This window comes from Triturus cristatus, chromosome 1_1 (genome assembly GCF_964204655.1).
Source record: "Triturus cristatus chromosome 1_1, aTriCri1.1, whole genome shotgun sequence".
In the NCBI taxonomy this organism is placed as follows: Eukaryota; Metazoa; Chordata; class Amphibia; order Caudata; family Salamandridae; genus Triturus; species Triturus cristatus.
Genome location: NC_140579.1, coordinates 841,182,759 through 841,197,052, shown reverse-complemented (window position 1 = coordinate 841,197,052; position 14,294 = coordinate 841,182,759).

Sequence of the window (14,294 nt, the reverse complement as noted above, 5' to 3'; positions counted from 1 at the left end):
TTACCATAGAGAGCACTTGCACTGTGGCACTGGATGGCAGTGGCACAGTGCCCTGAGCAGCTAACATCAACACAAAAACACATTGAGGCACAGACAAAAATGGAAGGGTGACCCACGCCAATGGTGCCAGGTCTAACACGTGTCCCCTCCAGCTGAAAAGTGGGGAGAACTACCCTACCCCAGGGAGTTCTGCATCACTAAGGCGGAAAAACCTGGACAGACCGTCAGCATTGGCGTGATCTGTGCCAGGGCGATGCTCCACCGTAAAGTCCATACCCTGTAGGGAGATGGACCACCTCAACAGTTTTGGGTTCTCACCCCTCATTTGCATCAACCATCTGAGGGGCCTGTGGTCGGTCTGAACCCGGAAGTGAGACCCAAACAAGTAGGGTCTTAGCTTCTTCAGCGCCCAGACCACAGCAAATGCTTCTCGTTCTATCGCACTCCACCTTTGTTCCCGGGGAAGTAGCCTCCTGCTAATAAAGGCTACGGGTTGGTCAAAGCCCTCCTCCGTGATCTGTGAGAGAACAGCCCCTACACCATGCTCTGATGCATCCGTCTGCACCAGGAACTCTTTGGAGAAGTCAGGAGCCAAGAGCACGGGCGCCGTGCACATGGCAGTTTTCAGGGTGTCGAAGGCTTTCTGACAGGTGTCAGTCCATATCACTTTTCTGGGCTGCTTCTTCGAAGTCAGCTCTGTCAAGGGGGCAACGATGCTGCCATACCCCTTGACAAACCTCCTGTAGTACCCGGTGAGTCCTAAAAAGGCCCTCACCTCCGTCTGGGTCTTTGGGGGCTCCCAAGCCAGGATGGTTTCAACTTTGGGTTGGAGGGGCGCCACCTGGCCGCTCCCCACTTGGTGTCCCAAGTACACCACTGACCCCTGCCCGATCTGACACTTGCTTGCCTTGATCGTGAGGCCTGCTTTGCGCAGCGCCATCAACACTTCCCAGAGATGTTGCAGGTGTTCTTCCCATGTGCCGCTGAACACTGCGATGTCGTCCAGGTAGGCGGCGCTGAACTCGGTCAGCCCAGCCAACACCTGGTTGACCAACCTCTGGAAGGTGGCAGGGGCATTCTTCATCCCAAAGGGCATCACCCGGAACTGGTAATGCCCATCTGGCGTAGAGAATGCGGACCTCTCTTTGGCCCCATCAGTCAAGGCGATCTGCCAGTACCCAGACGTTAAGTCAAACGTGCTGAGGTACCGTGCAGCCCCTAACCGATCGATGAGCTCATCAGCTCTGGGGATGGGGTGCGCGTCAGTCCTCGTGACTGAGTTGAGTCCTCGGTAGTCCACACAGAACCGGAGTTCGGGCGTGGCACCCGGCGCTGCAGCCTTTGGGACCAAGACCACTGGGCTGGCCCAAGGACTGCTGGAGGACTCAACCACCCCTAGGGCAAGCATCTTCGAGACCTCCTCTTTGATGCAGGCCCTGACCCTGTCAGTTACCCGGTAGGCCTTGTGCTTCACAGGTAAGCTGTCTCCCGTATCCACGTCATGGACGCACCAATTTGTGATACCGGGAACCAGGGAGAACAGGTCGGGAAACTGCCCCAGCAGCTGGCGGCAGTCACCCTGTTGCTCAGGGGTCAGGGTGGGTGAGAGGTTAACTCCATCCACTGACCCGTCTCGCTCTGAGGCTACCAAGAGGTCAGGAAGAGGCTCGGACTCCTCTTCCATCCCATCATCGGTGGCCAAGAGCATGCCCACTTCGGACCTCTCCAAGTGGGGCTTCAGTCGATTGACATGTAGGACCCTTAAGGGGTTCCTCGGAGACCGCAAGTCCACCAAGTAGGTGACAGAACTCTTGCGCTCCACAATCTCAAAGGGTCCTGTCCACTTGTCCTGGAGTGCACAAGGCTCCACAGGGGCCAGGACCCACACTTTTTGGCCAGGTTGAAGCTCAACCAGAGTGGCATTCTGGTCGTACCACCGCTTCATTTCCTCCTGGCTGGCTTCCAGGTTTGCCTCAGCAAGTTGCCTGAAACGCCTAGTCTGGTTCCGGAAAGCCAGCATGTAGCTGTATACATTCTGGGGAGGTTTCCTGGGAGATTGCTCCCAGCCTTCCTTGACCAGACTAAGAGGTCCTCGTACTGGGTGGCCATACAAAAGCTCAAAGGGACTGAACCCTAGAGACTTTTGTGGCACCTCGCGGTACGCAAAGAGAAGGCATGGTAAGAGGACGTCCCACTTACGCCTCATGGGTTCCTCGAGACCCATAATCATGCCCTTCAGGGTTCGGTTGAAGCGCTCAACCAACCCGTTTCCTTGGGGATGGTAAGGTGTGGTGAACTTGTAGGTTACACCACACTCTTGCCAAAGGGACTTCATATATTTCGATATGAAGTTGGTCCCCCTGTCAGACACCACCTCTAGAGGGAATCCTACTCGTGAGAAAATTCCCATCAGTGCCCGTCCCACCACGGGGGCCGTCACTGTCCTCAGAGGGATGGCTTCAGGGTACCGGGTGGCATGGTCCACCAAGACCAGGATAAACCTGTTGCCCATGGCTGTCTTGGGGTCCAGTGGCCCCACAATGTCAATCCCCACCCGCTGGAATGGGGTACTGACCACAGGGAAAGGTTGGAGTGGAGCTCTCAGCTTCCTTCCACTCTTGCCACTTGCCTGGCAAGTCTGGCATGTCCTGCAGTGAGTGTCAGAACTCCTGCGCATTTGGGGCCAATAAAAGTGGGTGACAAGCCTTTCAAAGGTCTTGTCCTGCCCCAAATGTCCTGCTAACGGTACGTCGTGAGCCAGCCCCAGTAGGAAGGCTCTGAACCTCTGGGGTACCACCAGCGCACGGGCTGACCCAGGTTCAGCAACCTTAGGCTCGGAGTATAGGAGGTCGTTCTCCCAGTAGATCAAGTGAGTTCCGGACTGATCACCATTGGCCTGGGCTGCAGCCTGCTGCCGCATACCCTCTAGAGAGGGGCACTCTTTCGGCTCCCTGCAGAATTCCTCCCTGGTGGGGCCTCCTTCTTGCTGCCAATGGGTCAGCTCAGGCAGGTCCCCCAGTTCGGCTATCTGTTCCCCGGTAGGCTCCAGGGCATCCCCCTCAAGGTCTGCTTCCTCCTGGGCCGTGGGAACGTCAGGAGCCGGATTCCCGTGCCTCCCTTGCCCTCTCTCTAAGGCCGGTTCCTGGGCCTCTCCCTCAGGCTCCAGGGTTCCTTCAACACCCCTACCGGCTGCCATCGACCGGGTGGTCACACACGCCCAATCAGGCAAGCCCACCATCCGCAGGTGAGTCGTCTTCTCCACCTTTTCCCAAGGGGAGCTCTCCAAATCGTTACCTAGGAGACAATCAACAGGCATGGCCTCTCTCACAGCCACTTGCAGAGTACCAGAGACCCCCCCCCACTCAAAGGGAACCTGAGCCATTGGACACTGACTCTCTGTGTTGTCAGCGTTGACAACACGGCAGAATGCGTGCGGGACAACCTGCTCTTGAGACACCAGGTGTTGCTTGACAGCAGTCACACTGGCTCCAGTATCTCTAAGAGCCCCCACCCTCTTGCCATTTATGGTCACCCACTGCCCATACTTTTGAGTATTGGGGGGCAGCTGGGCCTCAGCGACCATCTCACGGTCTCCTAATGAGACTAGGGTCATCTGTACGGGATCCCCCGCCCCTTGGACGTCCATCTCCCTCCCCAAGGCTACACTATTCACCTGCTTGGGGGGTGGAGCACCAGAGGGTGCTGGTTTACCATACAGGGGGCACTTGGGATCCACGGAAATGTGCCCCAGGTTGTTACACTTGTAACATCTGAGGGGCCCTCTTTGAACAGGGTTACCTGTCGGGGCCCCGGTCTGCTTCGGGGGTGGGGGTGGCTGAGAACCTTTCCCTTGGTTCCCTTGGGAATTACGTTGGGGCCCTTGGTAGAACTCCCTCTGTTTACCCTTGTCCCCCCCACTCTTCTGCTGGGGACCCTGAACACCCTTGGCGGGGCCTCCCACGGGACCCTTGTGGACCCTGGTGCTGATCCAGCGGTCCGCCTCCTCAGCAAGCTTCCTCGGGTTGGACAGCTTGCTATCGATCAGGTGTTGGCGTAGCTCAGGAAAACAATTATCCGACAAGTGCTCCCATGCGATTAAATCAAACAGCCCTTGGTAATCATCCACCTTGCTACCCTTCACCCAACCATCCAGCGCTCTGCAAAAAAAGGTCACATATTCTACATAAGTGGTACCAGGTTTCTTGGTGCAATCCCTAAATCTCTGTCTGTACAATTCAGGAGTCAACCCATACCTTGTCATAAGAGCCTCCTTCATGTGTGGATAGGATGTGTGGACATCAGAGGGGAGGTCTAGCAGTGTGTCCCGCCCCTCACTCAGGAACCTTCCCCACAACCCCGCTCCCCAATCCTTCTCAGGGACCCGGTGGGAGGACATGGCTACTTCATAGGCCCTAAACCACTGCCCAATATCATCCTGCTTATAATATTCTTTGACTACATCTTTAGGAATGTGCACCCTTGACTCGGTTGAATTGCTGCCACCAGAGGGTGAGTTGTCTAAACTCCTGGCCTTGAGATCCAACTCCCTCATTTTTACCTCATGCTCCATGGCCAGTTTCTGCCTTTCTCTCTCCATTTGCAGTTTTGCCATCTCCACCTCGTGTGCTCGGGCGGCACTCCTGTCGGCCAACTCCTCTGGCGACAGGCCTCTGCTAGGCTCAAACACACCTTCGGGGGGTATCACCTCCCGGGCATTCTCTGGGAACTTTGATTTGTGCCAGGCTCTCAGTGCTGTCACGTACTGATCCTTGTTGCTTAGTCCACTTTGCTTGATTCTGTACTTGGAGAGATATCCCTTCAGGACATCATTTGTGCACTTCCTCAGTGCCTCGGGCTCCCAATCGATGTCATCTACTCCAGAGAATACAGAGGGCGCTCCGCCTCCGTTGACTGAGCTAGGCATGGTTTCTTAAGGTGGAGATTTTTCTTTAGCAACCACTGTCACTCAATCTGTGGCTGCGTTATAGGTCTGCTCTACGTGGTGATCAATAATTCACTGTATGTAAATCATAAATGCAAATTCGAAATCCCACCGCTGCCACCAATGTTAGAATGGGGAACCTCTGGTTGGCACAGGTAGGTACTTGTGACAAGCAGCGGTCCCTTCTTCTATTCAGGGCGAGGGAATTACCCCTTCAGAACAACCCCTGCTCACCCTATAGGTAGTGTGGCGCGAGCAGTCAGGGCTAAACTTCAGGGCGCTAGTCAGTTAAGCATTTATGATCACACACAGTAAACCACAATGATCCCCCACAAACGGACACCAGGCGTAAGTTGTATCAAAAATACGGATGCTTTATATAAAAGATTCTTTGTTACGCAGGCATGTACAAGACCATCAATAACGGTTACGAAATGGAAGCCACAAGATGATAATTAGGCACTGTTCTTGTCTTTGGTAACTTATTCGATCACGAGCGCTTCACAGGGCTCGGTTGAGTCGGTCCAGTCACGATGATGCGCAGGGCACCCAGGGTACAGTGATACGGGGAAATCAGAACGTTGCGGACCCCGAGTCCGATAGAGAGTTCACTGTACCTGGGAACGTGCGATGTGCTTGGACGAGTCTTCAGGAGAGATGCAGGTTCTGCACCTCGTGGGTCTTCCGGATCAAGAATTCAGCGGGCGGCTTTCGGTAGACAGGTGCGGCCCAGGGCCTCCGACACGGACTGTGCGGGAGGTCACTGCGGAGGGCGGCACGGTCAGACTCAGGCTGGGAGGTGAAGCGGGGCGGCCGGATACGTTACGACGTACGGGCGGCCGTCCGAGGCTGGATTTCACTTCCCCACTAGAAATCCGGCGGGAGGGCGAAAGGGCACCAAGCGCGCTCCAGTAGCAGGCAGGTGACAGGGAAGCGGGACGGCCAGACTCGTGGGTCCAGAGCGACTCAGGTAGAGCGGGGCTCTCGGCGAGTGGAGGCGGCCAGGCTTCTGGGTGTCACGGCCCTAGGAGGGATGCGAAGGTGCGCAGGGCACTCCGGCGGGAGAAAGCACACGGCTCGAATTCTCAGACGAGCGGAGACACGGTGAACCCACTGGTCCTGGGGTTCAGTTCAGGGGGCAAGCTCTTCTTCCAAGCCCTTGGAGATAGTTGAAGAACAAAGTGCAAAAGTCTCTTTCAGTCTTTTTCCTCTCCTTCCTTAGCAAGGCACCTACTGCAGGCCAGTCCCTCAGGTCAGGGAAAGTTACTCCTCCTTCAGCTTCTTCCAGGTCCTTCTAGTCGGGCAGAGTTCCTTCGTGGTTCAATCTGGATCTGATTTCTTAGGAGCCAGGCTCCTACTTTTATACAGGGATTCTTTTGTTCTTTAGCGCCAGGGGGCCTGGGCCTGGCTCAGTCCAGTTTTGGAGCACTCTGTTGTGGTGACTTGGCTTGTTCCTTTCAGCAGCAGGGCAGAGACATCAGCCGCTCCACAGGGGGCGGCGCCGGCTTTGTGGTGGCAGAGCACAGGTCTATTCAAGAGTCAGGGTGCACTCCTCCCACCCATCCTGGGGTAATCTCCCTACCCACCACCTGGCAGCCAACCTGTCTCCTGGAATCCCCCAGCCCTGCTCCTGTACCGTTGCTAGGCAGAACACACACACACAGCAGAGGCAGACTGAGATGGTTAGGCACGCAAAGGCTAACTTTCTAAAAGTAGCATTTGCAAACCCAGGATATTAAAATAACCTTTACTAAAAGACGTATTTTATTATCCTGAGTTCAGGCATACTAAACATGACTTTCTACCATGCTCTCTGAGTCCACTGGGGTCACAGCGTGTAGCGATCCCAGCAGCCCATTCTGGCCTATGGAGAGCAGGTAGCCTTCAATAGTGAAAAACGACAATGGCTGTAATTCACTATTAAGACATGCCACACCATCAGGGCATGTCCTACCTTATACCTACAATGCACCCTGCGCTCAGGCCTACCAGAGGGGTGACTAACATGTAGTTAAGGGAAGGTTTAGGGACTGGTAAGTGGGGACACTTGCTCAGTCAGCGCGACGGTACCAGACCGCGCGCAGGGTCTGCAGTGGCAGACCCTAGACACATTTTACCCCGCTGCTTCGGTGGGTGGCACAACCAGTGCTGCCAGCCCACTAGCAGCATTTGGATATACAAGCCCTTGGCACCCCTGGTGCACTCTACTAGGGACTGATAGTAAACCAAATAAACCAAACGTGGAAGTCAATTCACATAATACATTTTACCATAGAGAGCACTTGCACTGTGGCACTGGATGGCAGTGGCACAGTGCCCTGAGCAGCTAACATCAACACAAAAACACATTGAGGCACAGACAAAAATGGAAGGGTGACCCACGCCAATGGTGCCAGGTCTAACACCTATCTTTACCCAAGCACCTACCACCTCTCTTTACACCAGCACCTACCACCTCTTTCCCCAGGCACCTACCGCCTCTCTTCACCCCAGCACCTACCCCCTCTCTTCACCCCAGCACCTACCGCCTCTCTTCACCCCAGCACCTACCGCCTCTCTTCACCCCAGCACCTACCGCCTCTCTTCACCCCAGCACCTACCACCTCTCTTCACCCCAACACCTACCGTCTCTCGTCACCCCAGCACCTACCGCCTCTCGTCACCCCAGCACCTATTGCCTCTCTTCACCCAAACACCTCCAGCATCTACCACCTCTCTTCACCCCAGCACCTACCACCTCTCTTCACCCCAGCACCTACCACCTCTCTTCACCCTAGCACCTACCACCTACCACTTCTCTTCACCGCAGCACATACCACCTCTCTTCACCCCAGCACCTACCACCTCTCCTCGCCCTAGCACCTACCATCTCTCTTTACCCCAGCACCTACCACTTCTCTATACCCCAGCACCTACCGCCTCTCATGACCCCAGCAACTACTGCCTCTCTTCACCCCAGCTCCTACCACCTCTCCTCGCCCTAGCACCTATCACCTATCTTTACCCCAGCACCTACCACCTCTTTCCCCAGGCACCTACCGCCTCTCTTCACCCCAGCACCTACCCCCTCTCTTCACCCCAGCACCTACCCCCTCTCTTCACCCCAGCACCTACCGCCTCTCTTCACCCCAGCACCTACCGCCTCTCTTCACCCCTGCACCTACCGCCTCTCTTTACCCCTGCACCTACCGCCTCTCTTCAACCCAACACCTACCGCCTCTCGTCACCCCAGCACCTACCGACTCTCTTCACCCCAGCACCTATCGCCTCTCTTCACCCCAGCACCTACCGCCTCTCTTCACCCCAGCACCTACCGCCTCTCTTCACCCCAGCACCTACTGCCTCTCTTCAACCCAACACCTACCGCCTCACTTCACCCCAGCACCTACCACCTCACTTCACCCCAGCACCTACCACCTCTCTTCACCCTAGCACCTACCACCTACCACCTCTCTTCACCGCAGCACCTACCACCTCTCTTTACCCCAGCACCTACCACTTTTCTTTACCCCAGCACCTACCGCCTCTCATGACCCCAGCAACTACTGCCTCTCTTCACCCCAGCACCAACCACCTCTCTTCACCCCAACTCCTACCACCTCTCCTCGCCCTAGCAGCTACCACCTCTCTTTATCCCAGCACCTACCACCTTTTTCCCCCAGCACCTACCACCTCTTTCCCCAGGGACCTACCGCCTCTCTTCACCCCAGCACCTACCCCCTCTCTTCACCTCAGCACCTACCGCCTCTCTTCACCACAGCACCTACCACCTCTCTTCACCCCAGCACCTACCACCTCTCTTTACCCCAGCACCTACCGCCTCTCTTCACCCCAGCACCTACCATCTCTCTTTACCCCAGCATCTACCACTTCTCTTTACCCTTCACCTAACACCTACCACTTCTCTTCACCGCAGCACCTACCACCTCTCTTCATCCCAGCACCTACCACCTCTCCTCGCCCTAGCACCTACCACCTCTCTTTACCCCAGCACCTACCACTTCTCTTTACCCCAGCACCTACCGCCTCTCATGACCCCATCAACTACTGCCTCTCTTCACCCCAGCACCAACCACCTCTCTTCACCCCAGCTCCTACCACCCCTCCTCGCCCTAGCACCTACCACCTATCTTTACCCCAGCACCTACCACATCTCTTTACGCCAGCTCCTACCACCTCTTTCCCCAGACACCTACCGCCTCTCTTCACCCCAGCACCTACCACTTCTCCTCGCCCTAGCACCTACCACCTCTCTTTACCCCAGCACCTACCACTTCTCTTTACCCCAGCACCTACCACCTCTCATGACCCCAGCAACTACTGCCTCTCTTCACCCCAGCACCAACCACCTCTCTTCACCCCAGCTCCTACCACCTCTCCTCGCCCTAGCACCTATCACCTATCTTTACCCCAGCACCTACCACCTCTCTTTACACCAGCACCTACCACCTCTTTCCCCAGGCACCTACCGCCTCTCTTCACCCCAGCACCTACCCCCTCTCTTCACCCCAGCACCTACCCCCTCTCTTCACCCCAGCACCTACCGCCTCTCTTCACCCCAGCACCTACCGCCTCTCTTCAGCCCTGCACCTACCGCCTCTCTTCAACCCAACACCTACCGCCTCTCGTCACCCCAGCACCTACCGCCTCTCTTCACTCCAGCACCTACCGCCTCTCTTCACCCCAGCACCTACCACCTCTATTCACCCCAGCACCTACCGCCTCTCTTCACCCCAGCACCTACTGCCTCTCTTTATCCCAGCACCTACCACCTCTCTTCACCCTAGCACCTACCACCTACCACCTCTCTTCACCGCAGCACCTACCACCTCTCTTTACCCCAGCACCTACCACTTCTCTTTACCCCATTACCTACCGCCTCTCATGACCCCAGCAACTACTGCCTCTCTTCACCCCAGCACCAACCACCTCTCTTCACCCCAGCACCTACCCCCTCTCTTCACCTCAGCACCTACCGCCTCTCTTCACCCCAGCACCTACCACCTTTTTTCACCCCAGCACCTACCGCCTCACTTCAAGCCAGCACCTACCACCTCTCCTCACCCTAGCACCTATCACCTACCACCTCTCTTCACTGCAGAACATACCACTTATCTACACCACAGCACCTTCCACCTCTCCTCGCCCTAGCACCTACCACCTCTCTTTACCCCAGCGCCTACCACTTCTCTTTACCCCAGCACATACCGCCTCTCATGACCCCAGCAACTACTGCCTCTCTTCACCCCAGCACCAACCACCTCTCTTCACCCCAGCTCCTAACACCTCTCCTCGCCCTAGCACCTACCACCTATCTTTACCCCTGAACCTACCACCTATCTTTACCCCTGCACCTACCACCTCTCTTTACCCCAGCACCTACCACCACTTTTCCCAGGCACCTACCACCTCTCTTCACCCCAGCACCTACCGCCTCTCTTCACCCCAGCACCTACCGCCTCTCTTCACCCCAGCACCTACTGCCTCTCTTCACCCCAGCACCTACCGCCTCTCTTCACCCCAGTACATACCGCCTCTCTTCACCCCAGCACATACCGCCTCTCGTCACCCCAGCACCTACCGCCTCTCTTTACCCCAGCACCTACAGCCTCTCTTCACCCCAGCACCTCCAGCATCTACCACCTCTCTTCACCCCAGCACCTACCTCCTCTCTTCACCCCAGCACCTACCACCTCTCTTCACCCTAGCACCTAACACTTCTCTTCACCGCAGCACCTACCACCTCTCTTTACCCCAGCACCTACCACCTCTCCTCGCCCTAGCACCTACCATCTCTCTTTACCCCAGCACCTGCCACTTCTCTTTACCCTAGCACCTACCACCTACCACTTCTCTTCACTGCAGCACCTACCACCTCTCTTCACCCCAGCACCTACCACCTCTCCTCGCCCTAGCACCTACCACCTCTCATTACCGCAGAACCTACCACATATCTATCCCCAGCGCCTTCCACCTCTCTTCACCCCTGCACCTACCACCTCTCTTCACCGCAGCACATACCACCTCTCTTTACCCCAACACCTGCTGCCTCTCTTTACCCCAACACCTACTGCCTCTCTTCACCCCAGCACCTACCACCTCTACACATCAGCACCTACCACCTCTCTTCTCCCCAGCACCTACCGCCTCTCTTCACCCCAGCACCTACCGCCACTCCTTACCCGTTCACCCCAGCACCTACCACCTCTCTTCACCCCAGCACCTACCACCTCTCTTCACCCTAGCACCTACAAGCTCTCTTCACCCCAGCACCTACCACCTCTCTTCACCCCAGCACCTACAAACTCTCTTCACCCCAGCACCTACCACCTCTCTTCACCCTAGCACGTACCAGCTACCACTTCTCTTCACCGCAGCACCTACCACTCCTCTTCACCCCAGCACCTACCACCTCTGTTCGCCCTAGCACCGACCACCTCTCTTTACCTCAGCACCTACCACTTCTCTTTACCCCAGCATCTACCGCCTCTCATGACCCCAGCAACTACTGCCTCTCTTCACCCCAGTACCTTCCACCTCCCTTCATCCCAGCACCTTCCACCTCCATTCACCCCAGCACCTTCCACCTCCATTCACCCCACCACCTTCCACCCATGTTCACGCCAGCACCTACCACCCCTGTTCACGCCAGCACCTACCACCCCTGTTCACGCCAGCACCTATCACCCCCGTTCACCCCAGCACCTACCACCTCCCTTCACCCCAGCACCTACCACCTCTCTTCGCCCTAGACCCTACCATCTCTCTTCACCCCAGCACCTTCCGCCTCTCTTCAGCGCAGCATCTTCCGCCTCTCTTCACCCCAGCACCTTCCGCCTCTCTTCACCCCAGCACCTACCGCCTCACTTCAAGCCAGCACCTACCACCTCTCCTCACCCTAGCACCTATTACCTAGCACCTCTCTTCACCGCAGAACCTACCACATATCTTCACCCCAGCACCTTCCACCTCTCCTCGCCCTAGCACCTACCACCTCTCTTTACCCCAGCACCTACCACTTCTCTTCACCCCAGCACCTACAAACTCTCTTCACCCCAGCACCTACCACCTCTTTTCGCCCTAGCACCTACCACCTCTCTTTACCTCAGCACCTACCACTTCTCTTTACCCCAGCACCTAGCGCCTCTCTTCACCCCAGCAACTACTGCCTCTCTTCACCCCAGCACCTACCTCCTCTCTTCACCCTAGCACCTACCACCTACCACTTCTCTTCACCGCAGCACCTACCACCTATCTTCACCCCAGCACCTATCACCTCTCCTCGCCTTAGCACCTACCATCTCTTTACCCCAGTACCTACCACTTCTCTTTACCCCAGCAACTACCGCCTCTCTTCACCCCAGCACCAACCACCTCTCTTCACCCCAGCACCAACCACCTCTCTTTACCCCAGCACCTACCACCTCTCTTTACCCCAGCACCTACCACCTCTTTCCCCAGGCACCTACCGCCTTTCTTCACCCCAGCACCTACCCCCTCTCTTCACCCCAGCACCTACCCCCTCTCTTCACCCCAGCACCTACCCCCTCTCTTCACCTCAGCACCTACCGCCTCTCTTCACCCCAGGACCTCCAGCATCTGCCACCTCTCTTCACCCCAGCACCTACCACCTCTCTTCACCCCAGCACCTACCACCTCTCTTCACCCCAGCACCTACCACCTCTCTTCACCCCAGCACCTACCACCTCTCTTCACCCCAGCACCTACCACATTTCTTCACTGCAGCACCTACCAACTCTCGTGTCCCCAGCACCTACCACCTCTCTTCACACCAGCCCCTGCAACCTCTCTTCACCATAGCACCTACCACCATCCACCTCTCTTCATGGCACCACCTACCACCTCTTTTCACCCCAGCACCTACCACCTCTATTTACCCCAGCACGTACCACATTTTTTCACCCAGCACTACCCACCTCTCTTCACCCAAGCACCTACCACCTCTCTTCACCCCAGCAACTACCACCTCTCTTCACCCCAGCACCAGCCACATATCTTCACACCAGCACCTGCCAACTCTCTTCACCCTAGCACCTGTCTTCATCCCAGCACCTACCACCTTTTCTCACACAAGCACCTACTGCCTCTCTTCAGCCCAGCACCTACCACCTCTGTTCATCCCAGCACCTACAACCTCTCTTCACCCCAGCACCTACAATCTCTCTTCACCCCAGCACCTACAACCTCTCTTCACCCCAGCACCTACCACCGTTCTTCATCCCAGCACCTACCGCCTCTCCTCACCCTAGACCCTACCATCTCTGTTTATCCCAGCACCTACCACCTCTCCTCGCCCTAGCACCTACCACCTCTCTTCACCGCAGCCCCGACCGCCTCTCTTTACCCAAACACCTGCCGCCTCTCCTTACGCCAACACCTACTGCCTCTCTTCACCCAAGCACCTACTGCATCTCTTCATCCATTCACCCCAACACCTACCACCTCTCTTCACCCCAGCGCCTACCATCTCTCTTCACCCCAGCACCTACCACCTCTCTTCACCCCAGCACCTGCCACCTCTCTTCACTCCAGCACCTGCCACCTCTCTTCACCCCAGCACCTGCCACCTCTCTTCACCCTAGCACCTCTCTTCACCCCAGCACCTACCACCTCTACTCACACAAGCACCTACCGCCTCTCCTCACACAAGCACCTACAGCCTCTCTTCACCCCAGCACCTACAACCTCTCTTCACACCAGCACCTACCAACTCTCTTCACCCTAGCACCTGTCTTCATCCCAGCACCTACCACCTCTCCTCACACAAGCACCTACTGCCTCTCTTCAGCCCAGCACCCACCGCCTCTGTTCACCCCAGAACCTACAACCTCTCTTCACCCCAGCACCTACAACCTCTCTTCACCCCAGCACCTACAACCTCTCTTCACCCCAGCACCTACAACCTCTTCACCACGGCACCTACAACCTCTCTTCACCCCAGCACCTACCACCGTTTTTCATCCCAGCACCTACCACCTCTCCTCACCCTAGACTCTACCATCTCTGTTTATCCCAGCACCTACCACCTCTCCTCGCCCTAGCACCTACCACCTCTCTACAACCCAGCACCTACCACCTGTCTTCACCGCAGCACCGACCGCCTCTCTTTACCCCAACACCTGCCGCCTCTCTTTACCCCAACACCTACTGCCTCTCTTCACCCCAGCACCTACTGCCTCTCTTCATCCATTCACCCCAGCACCTACCACCTCTCTTCACCCCAGCGCCTACCATCTCTCTTCACCCCAGCACCTACCACCTCTCTTCACCCCAGCACCTACCACCTCTCTTCACCCCAGCACCTGCCACCTCTCTTCACCCCAGCACCTGC